Source organism: Perognathus longimembris, chromosome 28, assembly GCF_023159225.1.
Source record: "Perognathus longimembris pacificus isolate PPM17 chromosome 28, ASM2315922v1, whole genome shotgun sequence".
Classification (NCBI taxonomy): Eukaryota; Metazoa; Chordata; class Mammalia; order Rodentia; family Heteromyidae; genus Perognathus; species Perognathus longimembris.
In genome coordinates this window covers 97,777,536-97,797,274 of record NC_063188.1, presented here as the reverse complement: position 1 = coordinate 97,797,274, position 19,739 = coordinate 97,777,536, and the positions used below count along the sequence as shown (strand labels likewise).

At 38.5% G+C, this 19,739-nt stretch overlaps 1 protein-coding gene across 1 annotated transcript in view; it reads left to right on the top strand.

Annotated features, from left to right (window-relative positions):
• Pola1 (DNA polymerase alpha 1, catalytic subunit) overlaps positions 1-19,739 on the top strand; it is a 300,929-nt gene that overhangs the window by 227,497 nt on the left and 53,693 nt on the right. The window lies entirely within an intron of this gene.

Sequence of the window (19,739 nt, the reverse complement as noted above, 5' to 3'; positions counted from 1 at the left end):
CTCTGCACCCTGTGTTTCCTCATACAAGACTTCAGGCACTGTGGGACTTAATGGGTCTGGGAAAAGCTTTGTTACATAACTTAAAGTATTTGAAAATGTCATGACAAGTGCATGGTTTTTTCTTCCTACCTGAAAATCACATTGACAACTTTTCTATTACCTGGAAAAAATAAAAAAGGCAAATTTACACATTTTTCTTATTAGTTACCTACAGAGTGTTTATGTTGTTTGTCAGTGAATATCAATTCAGCATTTTGTTGGTCGGTATTAGGACTGGAGGCAATCTCAACAGCATAGAAAAAAAATCTACAACTATTGCAGGGTTTTCTCACATAAGGATGCCCATGCAGTCCTTGATTTGGTCTGTTTTCAATCTCAGACATAATTAACTTCACTTGTTCTATCTCCAAGATAGGACAGAAATTATTAATGTCTTGAGTTGTTTTTTCTGTCCTTGAAAGTAAAATATTTTACGGTTAAGGAAAGACTTGGTTTAAATATTCATCTTTTGTCTTTCGATGTTCAGCAAGCATTTCCACAGCTTATTTTTGAGGAATTAGTAAAGGTTACACAGAGAAGAAATTCCTTCTATTCATTAATAAATAACTAGGTTTTAGAAAATTGTTCATGGCTAATATATTTACTTGTAATATCATTTAATAGCTGTTTTTCTTTTGACATTGACAATTTTTTTTCTTAATGGTGGTTGTGCGTTGGAAAAATTAAGTACTGATTCTCTAATAAATGGTCTGTTTTTGTCAGGTCAGTTACCTGTTTTGGTATTGAATATATTAGAACTTGCTTCCCCATTACTTTCTTCTGAATCTATCCATCCTAGGTTCCCTAGATGATTTTAGATTCCCCAGGGCTATAATCTCTTACATACAGCTCTAAATTTCTTCCCTGAGAGCCCAGATTGGTCTTTCATGATTAGCAGTTTTCAAAAAGTCCACTGACTCTTGGAGACATGGAGAATTATCTATGACATCTGGCGACTTAGCCCAGCTTCCTGGAGAACATCCAGTAACATACATGGTATCCCAGAAAAAAAAATAGGAGAAAATATGGTAGCCACTTGGACGCTTTTTGCTTATAAAAGGGGAAAAGCTATTGTTAGAATCTGTATACTCACACTGTTTACTGTCGTACCATTTTAAAAGTTTAAAAAATGGGGTGCTTTTTTGTTGTTGCTGTCTGTTTCTAATATACTACTCAGCAAATCGGGGTAAAAATGGCACTGAGTGAATTGACAGGCTTTTTTACATTGTCAGAAGATGAAATAAAATGAAACAAGAAGGGTACAAAATGTATGGGTCTGACAGAAGGAACTTCATGAAATGTTCCAAGAACACTTTTGTTTTATTTGTTGAATTTGAGCTATTGAAACCATTATTCCTTTGAGCTTCATCCTGCTTATTATTCCTAAATTATAGTTTAGGAAGGCGTGAGTTTTACACACTTAGGGCATTGACAGATCATGCAATAATGCTAAGTGGTATCAGGGTATTTGTTAGTGGTAGAATGTGGGGGGGGGTGCCTGTGTGCGTGCGTACGCACACATGCGCACGTGCACATGCACCCACATGCACACACCAGTCCTAAGAGCTTGAATTTAGGGCCTGGGCGCTGTCCCTGAGCTTTTCAACTCAAGGCTAGTGCTTTACCACTTTGAGTCACAGCTCCACTTGAGATTTTGTATATTTGGCTAATGGGACAGAAGAGTCTCATGGACTTAGCAGCCTGGGCTAGCATCAAACCACAATCCTCAGACCCCAGCCTCCTGAGTAGCTAGGATTACAAGCATGAACCACTGGTGCGTAGCTTAGTGGTAGAATTTAAATTCAAACTTTGGTTCCTAAATACCAGGGGATCAGATGAAGAAGTTTCCTAATACATGACATCTGATTGTAGTATAGAGGTCAGATCTGGCCAGTGCCATCAGTGGTCACATGGTGAATTGTACTATCTGGTATCTTACCCTTCAAAATATGGCTTCTCAGATAATTTACTATATAACATGATAACTGTCTCCTTTGTGTTGCTTGGAGTATATAAAAAATATAAGTCCACTGATTGCATGCTCAGACACTCAAATTCACGTATGAGATAAAGCTTGGGAACCAATACATTTTTAGAAAGCCCTTTCAGATAATTCTAATGGGCAGCCAAGTTTGGGAACCCCTCTCCTATATACCCTGAACAGATCAGTTGGATGGATTCTAGATTTAAAAAAAATAAAGAAGAACTTAATACAAGTCATAGGGGAAATGGAAGAAAAAAATAGTTTGGTCCAGCAGAAAACAAATTATAAGGCAAGTTCTATATATTTAAGTTAATATAGTGTGTATAACATTCACTTCTTACTTTATAAGCTGAAGTGAAAATTGGCCTTCTCTTTGTTGCTCAAGGAAGGCCTACTTAAAAATGAATTAAAATCTCTTGGGGTGCTGGGAATGTGGCTTAGTGGTAGAGTCTTTGCTTTGCATACATGAAGCCCTGGGTTCAATTCCTCAGCACCACATGAACAGAAAAAGCTGGAAGTGGCGCTCAACTGGTAGGATGCTAGCCTTGAGTGAAAGAAGCCAGGGGCAGTGATTGGGCCCTGAGTTCAGGCCCCAGGAGTGGCAAAAAAAAAAACCCAATCTGTTGGATTTGGACCAAAACCAGAGCACCTGTAGATGTTAACATAAAAAGAAAAGCAACTTGTGAGAACTGATAGTTGTATCATTAGAATGAAATCCTAGCATCCTCTGTCAACAAGTACCATGTTGCCGGTGTATGAAGTATTGTTGTAGACTCTCTCCCTTACTGTCAGTACCTAGCAACATTTCCTTCACGGAGATTGCTTTACTATTTCCATTATAAAGCCCGCCTTTTAAGAGTTGTAACAGGATGGTGGATTTAATTTTTGTTTGAAACTTGGCAGTTTGACTTGGGGGGGGGACGACACATACAAATTATTTGAAGGAGGTTTATTTATTTTTACAGTGAAAAGTAGCTGTGTCAAAGCTTTTTATGTGCTTTGCTTTCAAACGAAAGTTTACAGGCCATTAGTCCATAATGTGAATTAACCCCATTTGGTATTTTTTCCCTTTCCTTTAAAATGGTAAAGGACTGTTATTCACTTTGGTGAAGTGTTTACTGCATGTTCACTGTAACTACGTAACATTTTAAAAATCTTATTTCTGTGGGACTTTGGCATTATTACCTTAACCGCTCCAGACTGTACACAGATGGCATAATGGATCCAAAGGAGGTTTTAGAAGAATATTGTGGCAGTAGATGAAGTAAAAATCCATTTCCAGGATAGCAGCACGAAATGGTCCTAGTTGGCTATCTCATCCCATGGGGCCTTGGCCTGAGGAGGGATAAGTGAACAGTTTGGGAAAACGTGAATCACTTCAAATCTTTGCCTAGTTGCCTAAATTTAGGTCTGCTGAAAAATATAGAAAGGGGGGAAACGGCTTACACTTTTCTCAATGGAACCCTTTTTTGTGTGTGCTGCTTATTTCAAGAACATTAAAAACAATATACACCTGTTGCTCCTGTGTCAGGAAGAAAGATGGATAGCAGCTACTCCCTGCCCTGGATGAGTTTACAGTGTGTTGGGGAAAGAAGATTGAGCAGCGGTCAAGTGTGGTATGGCCTCAAGTGTAGTATGGCCTTCATGTTACCACCAACCTGGTCAAGTTGCCTTAGAAGCAAAGGGAGGGAGCCACACATTGCCATTTTACTTTAGAGTTTGGTCTTGATTTCTAGACAGAAATTTGTTTTCTATTCCTATTCTTTCTTACCAGTTGCTTACCTCCTCTTATCATGTGTCAGCTATTTGGAGGAGGATAGTACTGTGAGCTGGTTAGGACTGCAGTAACAAACTATCTCAGACTGGGTGGGCTAAAGAGCAGAAGAGTATGTCCTCACCATTCTGTAGGCTTGCTTTCTAGCATCTATTCTGAGGTCAAGGTTACTGTCATCTGCGGCATCTCTCCTTGGCTTTGAAGGTGGCCATTTTCCCATATCTTTACTTTGCACTTGTTTTTTTCTTACTGGGACGCCAGTTATTGGAATAGAGGCCTTCCTAAGACTTCTTTTGGGCCTAATTGTCTCTTTAAAAGCTATGGCTGGGTCCCATTGGCTCAAGCCTGTAATCCTAGCTACTCAGGAGGCTGAGATCTGAGGATCGTGGTTCATAGCAAGCCTGGGCAGGAAAGTCTGTGAATCCTATCTCAAATTAACTAGCAGAGAACCAGAAGTGGTGCTGTGGCTCAAAGTGGTAGAGCCCTAGACTTGAGTGAAAAAGCTCAGTAATAGCACCCAGGCCCTAAGTTCAAGCCCTGTGACTGACTGAAAAAAACAACACAAAAACACTGTGCCTCCACACAGCGTCATAATCTAAGGCAAAAAGTCTTTGGGCTTCAACATCAGTTGAAGGCTTCAGCATCAGTTTTTGAGTCTAGCATAATAGATGGTTTACTGGGTGAATTTTTCCATAAACCCCATCTGGCATTTGACTGCCAGAACTGGAACACAAGGATTTAGCACTGTGTTGAAGAAAGTGAGTAGAGTTGCAGCACATGTTAAAATAGACAGTGACCTAACCTTCTATGTAACATCCGTTAGGAAGTCTGACTTTGCAACAGGAATGGCTTTAAGCCTAGAAGACCTATCTTCAGCTCACCGCTGGTTTTCACAGAGGGCCTTGGGACTCCTACACTATACCTATAGAAGTAGCTGTGTACCTTGGGCCCTGAGCCAGGTGAAATGTTGCTTTCACTTCCCATGAGTTTTGCTCTCACTTGTTTTCTTACTCACTTTCTTCTTGAAGTTAGCTATCCACCTTTTTTTTTGTGGTCAGTCTTGGGGCTTGAATTTAGGGCATGGTCACTGTCCCTGAGTTTTTGTGCTCAAGGCTAGTGCTCTACCAGTTTGTGCCAGAGTTCCACTTCCGGTTTTCTGGTGTTTAATTGGATATAGGACTCTCACAGACTTTCCTAACTGGGCTGGCTTGGAACCATGATCTGCAGATCTCAGCTTCCTGAGTAGCTCATATTACAGGTGTAAGCCACTAGCACCCAGCCTCTGTCTACCTTTTGTGATTGCCTATTTTGTTTTTTTTCTTGGGGATGCTAATGTCTGTAGGCATTTCTGATTTCTGTCACTGTCACCCAAACCCAGGCTTTTCTTTTGTCTGGTGCTTGACATTTTTCTATTGCCCTTTCACATATGTGACATGCGTAAGCCCTGGGATGCAGAAGTGTATTGTGCCCATTATATTGATGAAGGGATTGATTTATGTACATGTTTTCTTTTTCTGTCCTGTATGACCTTTTTGAGTGCCTTTCTCATTGTAGTTATCTTGAATTGGTTTTATTATACTTTATCTTTCTCACTAAGTTCATTGAGACTGGGGATTGATTCTTATAGCCAGCTCACTGAATATTTGGTGAGAGAAGTCTTAGTGGAAAATGAGATCACATAAGTCATTTTAAGGATTTTAAAAGAATTAGTCCTAGGAAACAGTTCTGTCCATGACTGGGGAGCAATTTTAGGTAAAGTTCTAGAACTATGTGCTTGGTTGAGTCAGACGTGCCACAAGTTATGAGAGTTCCTTGACATTTGCAGATGGAAAGTAGCTCTTCAACTCTTTGTAAGTGCTACTGAAGGCAAGTGGCATGTACCTATCATTTTGCTGATGCCACATTTGAATTGAAGTGAAGGAATATCAGGTCACTTAACTAGTGAGTGAACCAAGCTAGCTGCTATGGCACTCACACTGCTGCAAGGTCCTGTTCTGCTCACTATCAAATGAATAGTTGCACTCATAAAGTGCTAACAGTTGTATTTCTTCTTAGAAAATAGTCTCGGAAAGAAAGACAATAGCTCAGACCAAACCATGAAGGGGTCTTAAAAGGTGGTATCTTTTTAAAACCAGAGCTAAGAGTTTTGTAGAAGAGGTGACATGCTGTAGTGTGGATGGGAATTTGGACAGTTTTAAGGGTCTCAAGGCAGGTGTTATTGTTAAGGATTTCTACTGTATTCCCCAAACTGCTAAAGCCAAAGTAAGAGTTTTATTGCTAGAAGTACTGGAATAAAAGAAGCAAAAAGAACCTGCAGGAGTGCTTCCCAAACAGTTAACATTCTTAGCCTTGGCCTGTTAAATTCTGAGTATTAAAAACAAAGCTGTAAGCCAGACAGTGGTGGCTCATTTCTGCAATTCTAGCTTCTTGGGAGGCTGAGATTTGAGGATTCTATTCAAAGCCAGCCCAGGCAGGAAAGTCCTTAAGACTCTTATCTCCAATTAAGCACCAAAAAGCCAAAATGTGGCTATGGCTTGAGTGGTAGAGTGCTAGCCTTGAGCAAAAATTTAAAAAGCTGAGTGACAGCTCCTGGTCCTTGAATTCAAGCTCCAGGACTAGCACCAAAAAAATAAAGTTGGAGAGTACCTATCCGGTCCACTTCTTCTTCTTCTCTTCTTCTTCTTCTTCTTCTTCTTCTTCTTTTTTTTTTTTTTTTTGCCAGTGTTGGGGCTTGAACTCAGGGTCCAGGCACTGTGCCTACAGCTTCTTTTTGCTCAAGGCTAGCACTCTACCACTTGAGCCACAGTGCCACTTCCGGCTTTTTCAGCTTATGTGGTGCTGAGGAATCAAACCTAGGGCTTCATGCATGCTGGGCGAGCACTCTACCACTAAACCACATTCCCAGCCCCAAGGTCTACTTATTCTTATGCCACTTTTTTGGGTTGGTTTTAGAGGCTTAAATTCAGGGCTTGGACTGTGTCCCTGAGCTCTTTTGCTCAAGGCTAGTGATCTACCACTTTGAGCCACTGCTCCACCACCAGTTTTTAAGTGGTTAATTGGAGATGAGTTTCTTGGAGAGTTTTCTGCCCGGGCTGGCTTTGAGCTGCAATCTTCAGATTTTAGTCTCCTGAGTAGCTAGGATAACGGGTGTGAGCCGCAAGTGCCCAGCTTCTTATGCCACTTTTTAAAGCCATAGGTTGGGTTAGCTCATGGGGAAACTTGGTGAATTTTACAAATGAGCCTTTTCTGTACTTTTAAAAATACCAGGTAAAGTGCACCCAAAATGCAATTCACACTTACCAGAAACATAGAGAAGTAAACCAAAATTCAGTAAAAAAAAAAAAAAAAATGTTTATTCTTCTTAAAATTATATATTTGGTAATTGTGAAAAAAATCTTTGCAAAATAGATGTGGAGGTAGATAACTTTAAAATTGATTTTTTAACAAATAACTAAAGTTCTTAGTTGTTATTAATTGTAACATTCTCTTAGGCTATGAGGCTAAGTGTACAGCATAGATACTTGTTTATTATTTGAAAGTGATTATACATGTACATAAAGGATTTTGAAAATAAAAAAGTGAGAGTTTCAGCCATACCAGAATGAAACCCTCTGTTTAAAAATAGGGCCAAATGTGATGTGTATATCTATAATCTCAGCTAGTCAGCAGGTAGAGACAGGAGGATCATGGTTTTAGGCCACACAGGGGAAAGGCAAGAGACCTTCTCTGAAAAAAAAACCCACAAAAGGATTGGAGGCTGTCTTAAGTGGTAGAGAACTTACCTAGCAAACTCAAGGCCCTGAGTTCACTCCCCAGTGCTACCAAAAAAGTGGAAAAAATCTGTTATTTTTAAATATTGGTTTTAATCTTTAATGGCACGAGGAAATGCAATGTAATGGCAAAGTACAAAATTTAGTAATCATTGTGACTAATTTGTGGTAATAAACACAATGGGAAAGTTTAGATGGAACACTAATTTTTTATAGCCATTATCTCTTTTTTCTTTTTTCTTTTCTTTTTTTTTTTTTGGCCAGTCCTGGGGCTTGAACTCAGGGCCTGAGCACTGTCCCTGGCTTCTTTTTGCTCAAGGCTAGCACTCTGCCACTTGAGCCACAGCGCCACCTCTGGCCATTTTCTATATATGTGGTGCTGGGGAATCGAATCCAGGGCTTCATATATATGAGTCAAGCACTCTTGCCACTAGGCCATAGTCCCAGCCCCTAGCCATTATCTCTTGATGCATTGTAAATCATTTTTGTTTGTTCCTTTATACCTTTATATAATTTTTTAGTTATACATGCTGAGCATTATTGCCTTCTTCTTTGCACAAGGCTATCACTGTACCACTTGAACCACAGCTCCTCTTCCAGCTTTATTAGTAAAGAATTCACTTGGACATGCTAGTATGCATATTTATGATGCCATCAGGAAGAAATAGACGTTCAAGACTAACCTAGACTACATAGTGAGTTCCAGCCCAGCCTGAGGTACACAATGAGATCCTTGCCTCAAAAACACAAAGACAGGTGTTGTCCCAGTGGCTCACACCCATCAGAAGGCTGAGATCTCAGAATCATGGTTGGAAGCCAGCCTGGGCAGGAAAACCCAAGAAACTCTTACCTCTATTTAATTACCCTAAAAAAGCCAGAAGTGGAGCTGTGGCTCAAGTGGTAGAACGCTAGCCTTGAGGGAAAAGAGCTGTCCAGACCCCAATTCATGCCCCAGGACTAGCACTTAAAAAAATTAGAAGCACTGGGGCTGGGAATGTGGCTTAGTGATAGAGTGCTTGCCTAGCATGCATGAAGCCCTGGGTTCGATTCTCAGCACCACATAAACAGAAAAAGCCGGTAGTGGCTCTGTGGCTCAAGTGGCAGAGTGCTAGCCCTGAGCAAAAGGAAGCCAAGAACAGTGCTTAGGCCCTGAGTTCAAGCCCCAGGACTGGCAAAAAAAAAAAAATTAGAAGCACTAAATTGTATAAGAAAGTTTACCCAACTGAAAGTAATCAAACAATTCAGCAACTAAGAAAATAACATACTAATGAACTCAAATCATCTTCTTTTCCATACATATTTTTTTCTCAAGTCAAACCTAACCTTGTTCCTCTAAGTGTGATCAGTATACTGGAAGCATAGGCATCACCTGGGAGCTTGTTAGAAATGTAAAATATCAGACCTTCCCAGACCTACTGCATCAGTACCTGCATTTTAACAAGATCCCACGGGTGATTCCTAGGCATAGTAAAGTTTGGAAAACTCTGGTCTAAGACATTCCTTGGTAACTGACACCTACTTTTTTCATGCATTCCTTATGGCTGTCCTTTTGGTAAAACTTGAAAATGACAAGTGCTTGAGCTATAGAAGGGCTACTCAAGTTTAAGGTAGTATTCCTATCACAGCCTGGTGTTTTGAACATAACCTACAATGAAGCTCAAATTGTAATCTGCTGACAAAGGCCCCAAAAGGGACAAAAGCAAGAAAACATGAGCTTTTCCACTGTGTTTCTTCTTAACTAGGAGGAATAAGTAAATGAGGTTTTTCAGAACAGTTTTTAGTTTCTCCAGTTTAGTGGCTTACTAAATGAAAGAACTGGCATATAGCTCTCTACCCACTGTTCATGTAAGGGCTTCTCATTCCTCCCGGAACTTCATTACAGCGTTGATTTATCACATTTGTGAAAAAATGCCTTGGTCTTGAACTACTTTTTAATAGAAACACGATTATTTTGCTTACATTTTTGCCACTAAAGTTTCCTATGCAACCAGGCACCAGTAGCTCATGCTTATAATCCTGGCTACTCAGGAAGCTATAATCCAGAGTATCATAGTTTGAAGCCAGCCCAGGCAGAAAAGTCTGTGAGACTCCATCTTGAAAATAACAAGCAAAAAGCTGAGATGAAGGTGTGGCCGAAATGGTAAGAGCCAGCTAAGCCAGCAAGCCCAGGAAGTTCAAACACTGGTAACCAGCAAAATAAATAAATGAATAAAACTTACTTTGAAATTTACTTTTCCTGCTATTGCTGACTTTTATGTGCTGTTTCTATGCTCACTACAATAATGACAATAATATTTTCCATTACTACCATGGAGCCCCATCATACTTCGTTTCTCTGAGTACTGCCAATTTTGTTTTCATTTTTGTTTTGTTTTTAACTAAAGATGACTTTACAAGATAACAGGAGAGAAACTACATTTTCCAGGAAATTGTCACCTTAATTGCTTTGCCCTGAAATAGAAGCATCTTGTCTCTGTACATTTTCTTCTGTCCTCTTTAGGAAAGCTAAGTTAGTGTATGAAAGTTGCCATGTATTTGGACAGCAAACTTCTGGATTCTAATTATGTGCCTTTTCTTTGAGCCCATTTCTATAAATGTTCACTCAGCCTTTGCATTTCTATATGCACAGGGACCTAAAGGCCTGCTATGGTGACATGCGTGTTACTGATCTTGTAAAAATCATTTCTTGTTACTGTCTTTTCAATGAACCACTTCCTTTTCCCTTTCACAGTGATAGTTCAGTAACACAAACAAGGACACCAAGTGTTGCAGTATGTAGATGATAAAGCAAACCTTGGTGGTCTTCAGTTGCAAAACGTATTGTCATTTTTTGAGTGGTGAGCTTGAGAACAACCTGATAAGACTTTCTTTCATGTACTTTGAAAATACATACTTCTATCACCAATGAGGGAGAAAATATTAAACCATTTTCAAGCAGTTAGATCATAATATGAGCTAATCACTTTATTTTGAAGAAAAGTATTTTTAAACAGTCGAGCTAGTGAATTTACTTTTAAAATGTATTGTGCTTACACAGTAGATGGTTTTATTTCCATGATGTTTTTTACTACATAATTATACATCTTAATTACGTAATTACTATCATAATTATTATGTAATTGCATGTACTTCCACTAATTACAAAATCAGGAAGTGTAATTATCTAGTAAAAACTTTATGAAATTTCATGCACTAAAAATTACTTAAAAGGCTATTCCAGTGGTCTAGTGGAAGGCTTTCCCCCATGGTTAGTCTTATTAACCAACATTTGAACTTGAACTCATAGACCAGGACCAGAAAGACAACTGTAAACAGACCAACACTAAACTGAGTCTTATGGTATAGGTAAGATAGCCTTTGTCCTTTTATGAGCCGAAGTCAAAGAATGTTCTGATTTCTTTGAGAAATGTATAAGAATACCTTGTGTTTAAGATAAATTTCACAAAAACTGAAAAAGGCATTTCTTAGGAAAAATGGATTAGTAGAATCAAATCAACAAGGCTTTTAGGTTAAAGAAGAGCCAGGCATTCTATAATTTTATAATAAGATAGCACATTTAGGTAGGGCAATAATAATAGTAATTCTGCTTCTTTCGTTTGGAGAGGATTTTCCCAATTTCTGTTTATATTTACTGCATTTTAAGCAAACCTATCAAAAGAGCATGTTCTTTTTCTACTTGACTTGATGTCAAGCAGCTTTTGAGACATAAACATAAATGCACAAACATGTAACATCAGACCCTAAATAAAGACAGAAGGTTTAATTCAATAAAGCTATGATGCCTTTACCATTCAAAACGACATACAAATTGCACAGTGAAACAATAGTCATGACAGCAAATTAGATATGACATCTAAATTACACTACAAAGAGAAATCCCAGAACCATTTTTGGTCTGTAAGAGTCTATTTTAGCCTAGGTTTAAAACTCAGTTTAGAGGCTGCTTTATTGTCTAAGTGGGGTAGTGTTGTAGAAGATTAATTGGAGGTTGGTTGAATTAATTGCACATTAATTAGGAAGAAAGGGCTTTGTAATATTCATGGCAGAGAGTAGATCCTTTATTGTGACAGAATGTTCTATAAGTTTCAGGAATGAGTATTCATCATTTCTTGGCCTTTGGGTAAAGAAGGTATAGAAATGAATATTAGATGATTGATATTTGTGTAACATTTATGTATTATATTATTTATATATTATATGTAGTCTACTATAGCATAGCTAAATAAAGCACTTAGGGTTGGATATAGCTACATTGTATTTTCTTTCCTCTAATGTTTGAAATGTATTGAAACAACCACTTAAAACGAATCATAGTTATTTATTTAAAATCATCTTTAGCGGTTGGGGATTTATCTTGGTGGAAGAGTGCTTTCTCTGGCAAATGCAAGGCCCTGAGTTGGGTTCTCAGCTCGGGGTGGGGGGGGACTACAAAAACCATCTTTAAATATTATTTATGTGCTATAGTCAGGGAAGGAATTTGGCTTAGTGGTAGAGTGCTTGTCTAGCATGCATGAGGCCCTGGGTTTGATTCCTTGGTGCCACATAAACGGAACATAAATAAGTTCTATGGTCTTAGAAACAGGTGATATTACATTTTTCTTTTAAAGCTTTTTAAAAAGACATGCTTATAAAATGTTTTATATAAATTGTTGACTTTGTGATTTTTTGTACTAGCTAAAATTTCTAAAAAATAGGATTTTTTTTAAGTTCTTAAACAGTGGTTGGGGATTTAGCCCAGTGGAAGAGAAATTGACTGGCGAGTACAAGGCCATGAGTTCAGTCCTCAGCTCTGGGGGAAAAAGGGTAAGTTCTTAAACAGCCAAGTGCCAGTGGCTCCTACCTGTAACCCTAAATCATTAGGAAGCTGCGATCTGAGGATCACAATTTGAAGCTAGCTCAGACAAGTAAGCCCATGAGACTCTTATTCCAATTAACCACCAAAAAGCCAGAAAAGGAGCACTAGTGGTGGAGTGCTAGTCTTAAGCAGAAAAGCTCAGGGACAGCATTGAGGTTCTGAGGTCAAGCCCCAGACCTGGTGCGTGTGCGTGCACACACACACACACACACACACACACACACACACACACAGAGTTCTTAAGCAATTTATAAACAGCAGTCCCACTTGCTTCAAGCAAATTAGAGGAATTATAGTCATTCAGAATTGTTTCGTGGTCTCAAATGTTTGAGATTTAATCAAATTTAGTCTGTCTCTGGTACAGTATTTTTCTTTTAAGTAGCTAGGTGAGTATTATTTTAAACAGCATGTTCTTTTTATCTTTAAACATGGGCCTAAAATTTAATGTCTTAATCATTTCTTACTTGCCTTAACTGTACATTGGTAACATTTCTGCTCATGGTTTCATATTTACAGCATTGCCTCTTACATATCCTCTTAATATTTTGTTTTCTTTTTTGTGGTTAATATTTCCTTTATTATTACCAACTAATGCAGGCTTAATTTTGAAAGTTACATAATTAAACTGACATTTTGTTTTATTTTGCTTTCAGTTCTTGCCTTTTCTTTACATTAGCATATGCTTTCGTCATCCTGTATAAATCTTGATTTTTTATAATTATAAAAAGGAATCAGCCATAATTTTGTGATCTATAATTGCCTCATTGTATCTCCCATTAGTTATACTTCAGATCTGATAATTATTTTCATATCATTAGTTCATTCTCATATTTTATGTTGTACTATCATATCTTTAAAGCTACCCTTCATATACAAAGAAAAGCCAGCTTATTCGTGTGTGTCTGTGTGTGTCTGTGTGTGTGTATCTGTGTGTGTGTTGGTGCTGGGGTTTGAACTCAGTGCCAGGGTGCTGTCCCTGAGCTTTTTTGCTCAGGGCTACTAGTGCTCTACTACTTAAGCCATAGTTCCACTTCTGGGTTTTTGGTGGTTAATTGGAGATAAGAGTCTCATGGACTTTGCTGCCTGGGCTGCTTTTAAACCAGGTTTCTCATCTCAGCTTCCTGAATAACTAGGATTACAGGCATGAGCCACCATCACCAACTGACTTAAACTAGCCCTTCCTGTAGTCATCATGAATTTACTTCATTTCATCTGTATTCTTTTACCCTCTGGCCCACAGGATGGGAACCAGATAGAATTACATTGATTGAATTTTCTCTAGGTAAGGGCCCTGAGAAATCTTTAATCTTTCTTTCCTTAATCTGTGAACTCTGTGAACCTTAGTACTATCTCTTGGACCTTGATGTTTAGCTGTGCTTAAAAAAAAAGAGGTTTGCTGGCTAATTTGGACATTAATGTGCTTTTCTCATTTAAAAAATATTGTAAAACCAAACTCACAACTAGAACCACAAAACAAGTCTTTATGTAAGTCTTTCTCTTTTGTTTCCTCTCCTTGCCCTATAGTTCTATTCAATTCACAAAGTTGGTATTTGTTGAGTTTCTTCCTCTTGTGATATATAAAGGACACAAGTATAAACAATACCTGGTTTCTGTTTCTAGGGGTGATAATATTTCTATTCCCTTCCTTATCCAAGCATTCACTTCTACATGTTAACTTTACAAGACTGTACCTCCCCCCTACTCCAGTGCTGGGGACCAAACACAATGGCACATGTAGCCAAGCTTTCACCAGAGTGCCAGTCCTGGAGCTTGAACTCAGGGCCTGAGCACTGGCCCTGGCTTCTTTTTGCTCAAGGCTAGCACTCTACCACTTGAGCCACAGCGCCACTTCTGGCTTTTTCTATAGATGTGGTGCGGAGGAATCAAACCCAGGGCTTCGTGTATATGAGGCAAGCACTCTACCACTAGGCCATATTCCCAGCCCTGAAACTTCACTTTTTATAGAGAATCTTAATCCGTTATTTCTTTCATTTTTATTATTATCTTTAAGTACTTGCAAATGAGTTGCCATTTAACAAAGCAGTTTATGAATGCAATATATCTTGATCACCATTTTCACCTATCCCTCCTCTACCCATCCCTTCTCTCGCTCTTCTTAATTCTGTAGAAAATACATTGGATTCTTGTCTACATTCTCTCTCTCCTCTTCTCCTCTTGTTGTCTACACCTTTTGAGTATACACACACACACTGGAATTTTATTCATCCAATGGAAAGACTTGGAAAAAATTATGCTAAATGAAGTAAGTCAGGCCTAGAGAGACAGAGGATTCATGTTTTTCCTCTTATATGGAGGTTTGATTTAACTTACAAACTCATAAGTAAAAATGTTGGGTGGTATGCAAGTGTATGCAATATATTAACTGAAATGTAGTACTGGCATACTACAAAGAACACTGTGCTTTTTACATTCAAGCTCTGCTACCTTTGGAAGGTCATTCAAGGGAAAAGTCAAATAGTGTAATTCGTTAGAAAGCCAAAAATCAAACATCCTTTTTTTTTTTTTTTTTACTTTTCCCAACCCATTACCATTGGATACAGATAGCTAACATTTTTAGTATTTAAACAACAACAACAGAGGGATGAAATGACCTTCCAAAGGTAGCAGAGCTTGAATGTAAAACGCACAGTGTTCTTTGTTGTATGCCAATCTACCCTGATCCTAATGTAGTAAGCAAACTTTAGCCTGAAGGCAAATGACTAGCCAAAAGGAATGAAGTGCCCTGGGATCTGAGCTTATGCATAGGTTTCTAGGTGGAGACGGAATCTCAGTTGGATCTTGAAGACTGGGAGAGATTTTAATAAGCACAGATGTGGGTATGTAGTTTGAGACCAAGTCATGTACTTGGAGACTAAGTTCTCTTCCTTACATAAGCACTCCATTGCTTATGTAATTCTTATAAATCAAATAACCATCATTTAAGAAATATTTGACGAGTTTGAAGTAAATGTTTAGTCTAAAAGTGCTTCTTAAAGATGCTAGTCTGTGTGTAAGTATAAGCCTAGGACTGTACCCTTGAAGGGCAATCTCTTAACTCCCCACGATAATCAGTGGTGGTATTTTGAAAGAAATTGATACATCCTTCAAGATACATGTGTCAAAAGTGTATCAAAATGTTTTCCTATCTTAAATAATTTAACTCAGAATATAATAATGTAAGTATTTTGACATAAAAATGTTGCATACTGTGATATATCCACTTATCTTAAAGCAGATGTCTTTAACTGTAAAAGAAGTGTGGTAAGACAAAACAAAACAAAATAGGAATTAAAAGAGATGAATGGCTGGGCATGGTGGAACCCATCATAATCCCAGCACTCCCTGGAGGCTGTGGCAGGAGGGTGGCAAGTTCAGGGCCAGCCTGGACAGCAACATTCCTCTGTCAAAAATTTTAAAAATAAAAGAGATGAATGAAAGCCTTTTACTGGTTTCATTTGTTTGGGGTTTTTTTTGCCAGTCCTGGGCCTTGGACTCAGGGCCTGAGCACTGTCCCTGGCTTCTTCCCGCTCAAGGCTAGCACTCTGCCACTTGAGCCACAGCGCCCCTTCTGGCTTTTCCTATATATGTGGTACTGAGGAATCGAACCCAGGGCTTCATGTATGTGAGGTGAGTACTCTACCACTAGGCCATATTCCCAGCCCCTTTTACTGGTTTCATGTACTAGATAAAAGTAAAGTCCTGTTAGCATTATGTATGACTGTAGAATGGTTAATTTTAGTCTTTTTAATTAAGATTAATGAAAGTACAATCAGAGCCTTTTTATGAAGTTGGCATTTACTAATGAAATAATTCCTGTTTTATTGAAATGTATTATCTCACCAATAAAAAGTCAGTGCTGAAGAGTAAATAAAATCCAAGATAAAAGAGAATCTAACCTGAGTCAGTCGTCAGGAAATTATTCAGCAGAGAGCACTCTGGTCTCTGTTAGTAAAGGCTTTATCCCTTTTAACAAATGTGCCATGGTAAATTTATTAGTATGCTACAAAGAAATTTTTGAAATAATTAAGACTAAACTACACTTGTCAAAATAAATGAATGAAATACAATTTTGAATCATCTTTCTTCACTTATTGCTCATTTGCATAATTCGGTAACTTGCACAGGAGTCTTTCAGTCATTGGCGTGAATTAGCAAGGTTCTGCTTTTCCTTGTTGTACGGGCAGGAATTATGCTACCATGTAATTAGCTATTCCAGACATGGACTAACGGGAAATACCAAAGGGCACAGCAAAATCTAAAGAGACAAGCAGGGAATCTAAAGACAAGAGACAATCAAAGACACCCAACAAACTCAAGCTGGTAGACCACAGGGAATTCTGAATGAAGCCTCTTAATTTATTTTGAGAATGAGAAATCAGTAGTATGAGAGAAATCTCAACAAGATTAGCTGACTAAGCCTACTTAAAAAAAATATCTCTATAGTGCATGGTGCGCCAGGTTAACCACTCCTGTTTGTTAGTCTGTATACAGCTCAACAAATAGCTGGCAAAGCTTTTCATGGGTATATAGTGGCTTTCCATTGAGGTTTTCACTCTTTGAAGGGGGTCGTTTATACCAATGAGATCTGTAGATGCAAATTGCTTTCCCTATATGTGAGGGGTCATTCCTTTCACAGCCCACTTGCTCATCTCTTTTACAGGGGTTTTGTTATTTTTGTACTGTTCCCAAAGGAATGATGGGAATCATGCCCCTGCCTCTCCCCTCCCCTCCCCAGACTAACTTAGCATCCAAATCTTTTCCCTCCAGCTATGTGGAACTTTTGTGTGCTGATCTTTGGGAACAAAACAAGCTGTTGGCAGCAGCCTTTAGCTCTGAATCAGGAAACTTTTTTTCCTTCTTTCAACCTGCAATGTCATCCCTTATAGATTTGCCTTTCTTTCTCACCTTATTCTAAGGAAATGCCTTTTTCACCACAGCAGAGTGTCACTGTGAACTTACTAGGGCATGTGGGAAATTCTTGGAAGCAATGTCCTCAAAAATGTCATTCGTATTTTGGCTCTGAAGTAGTGTAAGCTCATAAGCACTAGAGTGAAGGGAAGAATTTAAGGGTTAGTGGTGGAAGCCTCACTCTGATCCTGTTACTGAAGGAGGGGGGGAAGATAGCATGTATCTTTTGCCTAAGTTTTAAGGAATCATACAAACATCCAAGAGAGCTAGCCTATAGTTTTCAGGAGTTTTAGGAAAGAGAAGCTTTAGGCACACTATATGAGTAAACGGTCTCTTCCTCCCTTCTACTAACCTTTGTTGAGCCCCAAGGAAGGTGACCTTCTTATTGGCAGTGTAGGGTAATTGGAACCAAAGCAAGGGATGGAAAACTAAAGTTTGTTCCTAGCTTGGGAATGTAGAGTAGTATCTAACTCATAGGTTCTAAATTAAACAAATTGCTATAGAAGCTAGCAGTTTGTAAAATGCCCAGAGTACTACAAGGAATGATATGTAAAATATCTAGAATAGTGCCTGGCACATACTAACCATGCATAAATATCAGCTGATTTTTACTTGAGAATAACACTATGATGTTACTTCATATTATACTTACTATAATTAAATTGATTTTTACAGTTCTTCTTGACCATGTTTTGGTTAGATTTGTATCACCAACATCCATCACAATACTAGACAGGTAATGAATGTTCCACTCATAGTTACTGAATGGTTACATTGTGAAAGAGGCATGATTCTTACTCTCAAGGTGCTTAAAGGTCTATTTTGATGACTATGTTTCTGTTTTCTAATTTATCAGGATAGCCTTTATGTCAGGAATACATGAAAAAGTAAGATGAATTACCAATCATCTGTATTTAATGGAAGAAAATGAAACAGTCTTCTTTTCATGTTCGTCTGGATATATCTCTTTGTCCTATTTTCCACTGGTACTAAACGATCAGTGACAAAACTTGGCTCTTTTCTAGGGAAAGGAAAGACTACTTGGCAGAAAGTTAGCCAAACTATGTTCCAAGTACCAAAGATACATGGACCTTTTAGCAGAATACCTCTTGACTAGGGTGCATATCTTTTATGCTTTTTTGAAATGACTGTGCATGGGCATCCCTGTTTTTAAAAAGCTCCACGGGTGATTCCAGTGCACACCTACGGTGTTGAGAGTCTCTGAGTTAGTGAAACTCTTCAAACTTTAATATTGCTTCTTGTCAAATATGCATTAAGTCTGACTTTGATATAGAAAAAAGAAGACTGGGTGGCATCTAGATAACAATTTAAATAGACAGTAGAAAGGAAAATGAAGTCAAACACAAGAATTATTTCCTAGATAAAGGAAGCATTTATGGTACTATATGAGCTAATATAGCATCAGAGATAAAGCAAAGGAAAAAAAAACAGGCTATGGGAAAAATAAGCAAGAAACTGTTCTAGTAATGAGCAAACTGAAGATGAAATAAATGCATTTCAACAAAATTGGCTGTAAAGCACATGTTATTTTCCCCCATTAACTTACATCATGAAAGTAGAAAAGGGCTGTCGGAGAAAGTCGGGGATCCTTGAGGAGATTGGAGGCTGGGAAGATATTAAGTGTAGGCTAATTTAACCATGGCAATTAGGAGCCTCTGCAATGTGAGTCGTGGGACTTTTCCTACCTCCTGTTCTCAATGTATATTGTGGCCCAACAAGCTAGAGAGTGGGATGAGTGGCCTTCTGCAGGCTTCATAATGTTGCCCATCCCATGGGTGGCCTGGAATAGAATGGTAGTAGTAGAGGCTTTAGAAGGCCTGGTGTCTGGGATCATGTCTTGAGCTTAGCTGGGATGTCCAGGAGGAAGAAACAACTTTGGCTGTTTCCACTTAGCAGTTTTGTGATTCTGGACCTAGAAAATAGTCTCAGATCGTTCTCCTCTCCTTTTGCATTGGAGGATTAAGCTGTACCTCCTTCATGCCTGCAGGTTAGACCTCTCACCAGTCCCTGAGCAGGCTTTGGCTTGTGTGGATTACCAACCTTGATCCAGTCACCAACCTTTTGAAAACAGTTTTGATGGCAGGTTGGATAAATGACATGTTCAACTAACATCTATAATATCGTTTTCTGGATCATTCTCTTCTCTGCCATTTTACATTGTGCCATCCACCTGTACGTGTGTTCAGAGATACTGAACTTTTAGCCCATGTCATCTCTTCACTCCATGTGGCCTTAATTTGAATACATGCTGACAGTTCCTACCAGAATGCAGCTATGATATCTTGCATTGCCATTGCATCTCTTCTGTCTAACTAGTTCTATGGTCAAACCTTTAAGTGCTATAAATCAAACAGATTCCCTGCTATATTAAAAGTAAAAGAAATATGA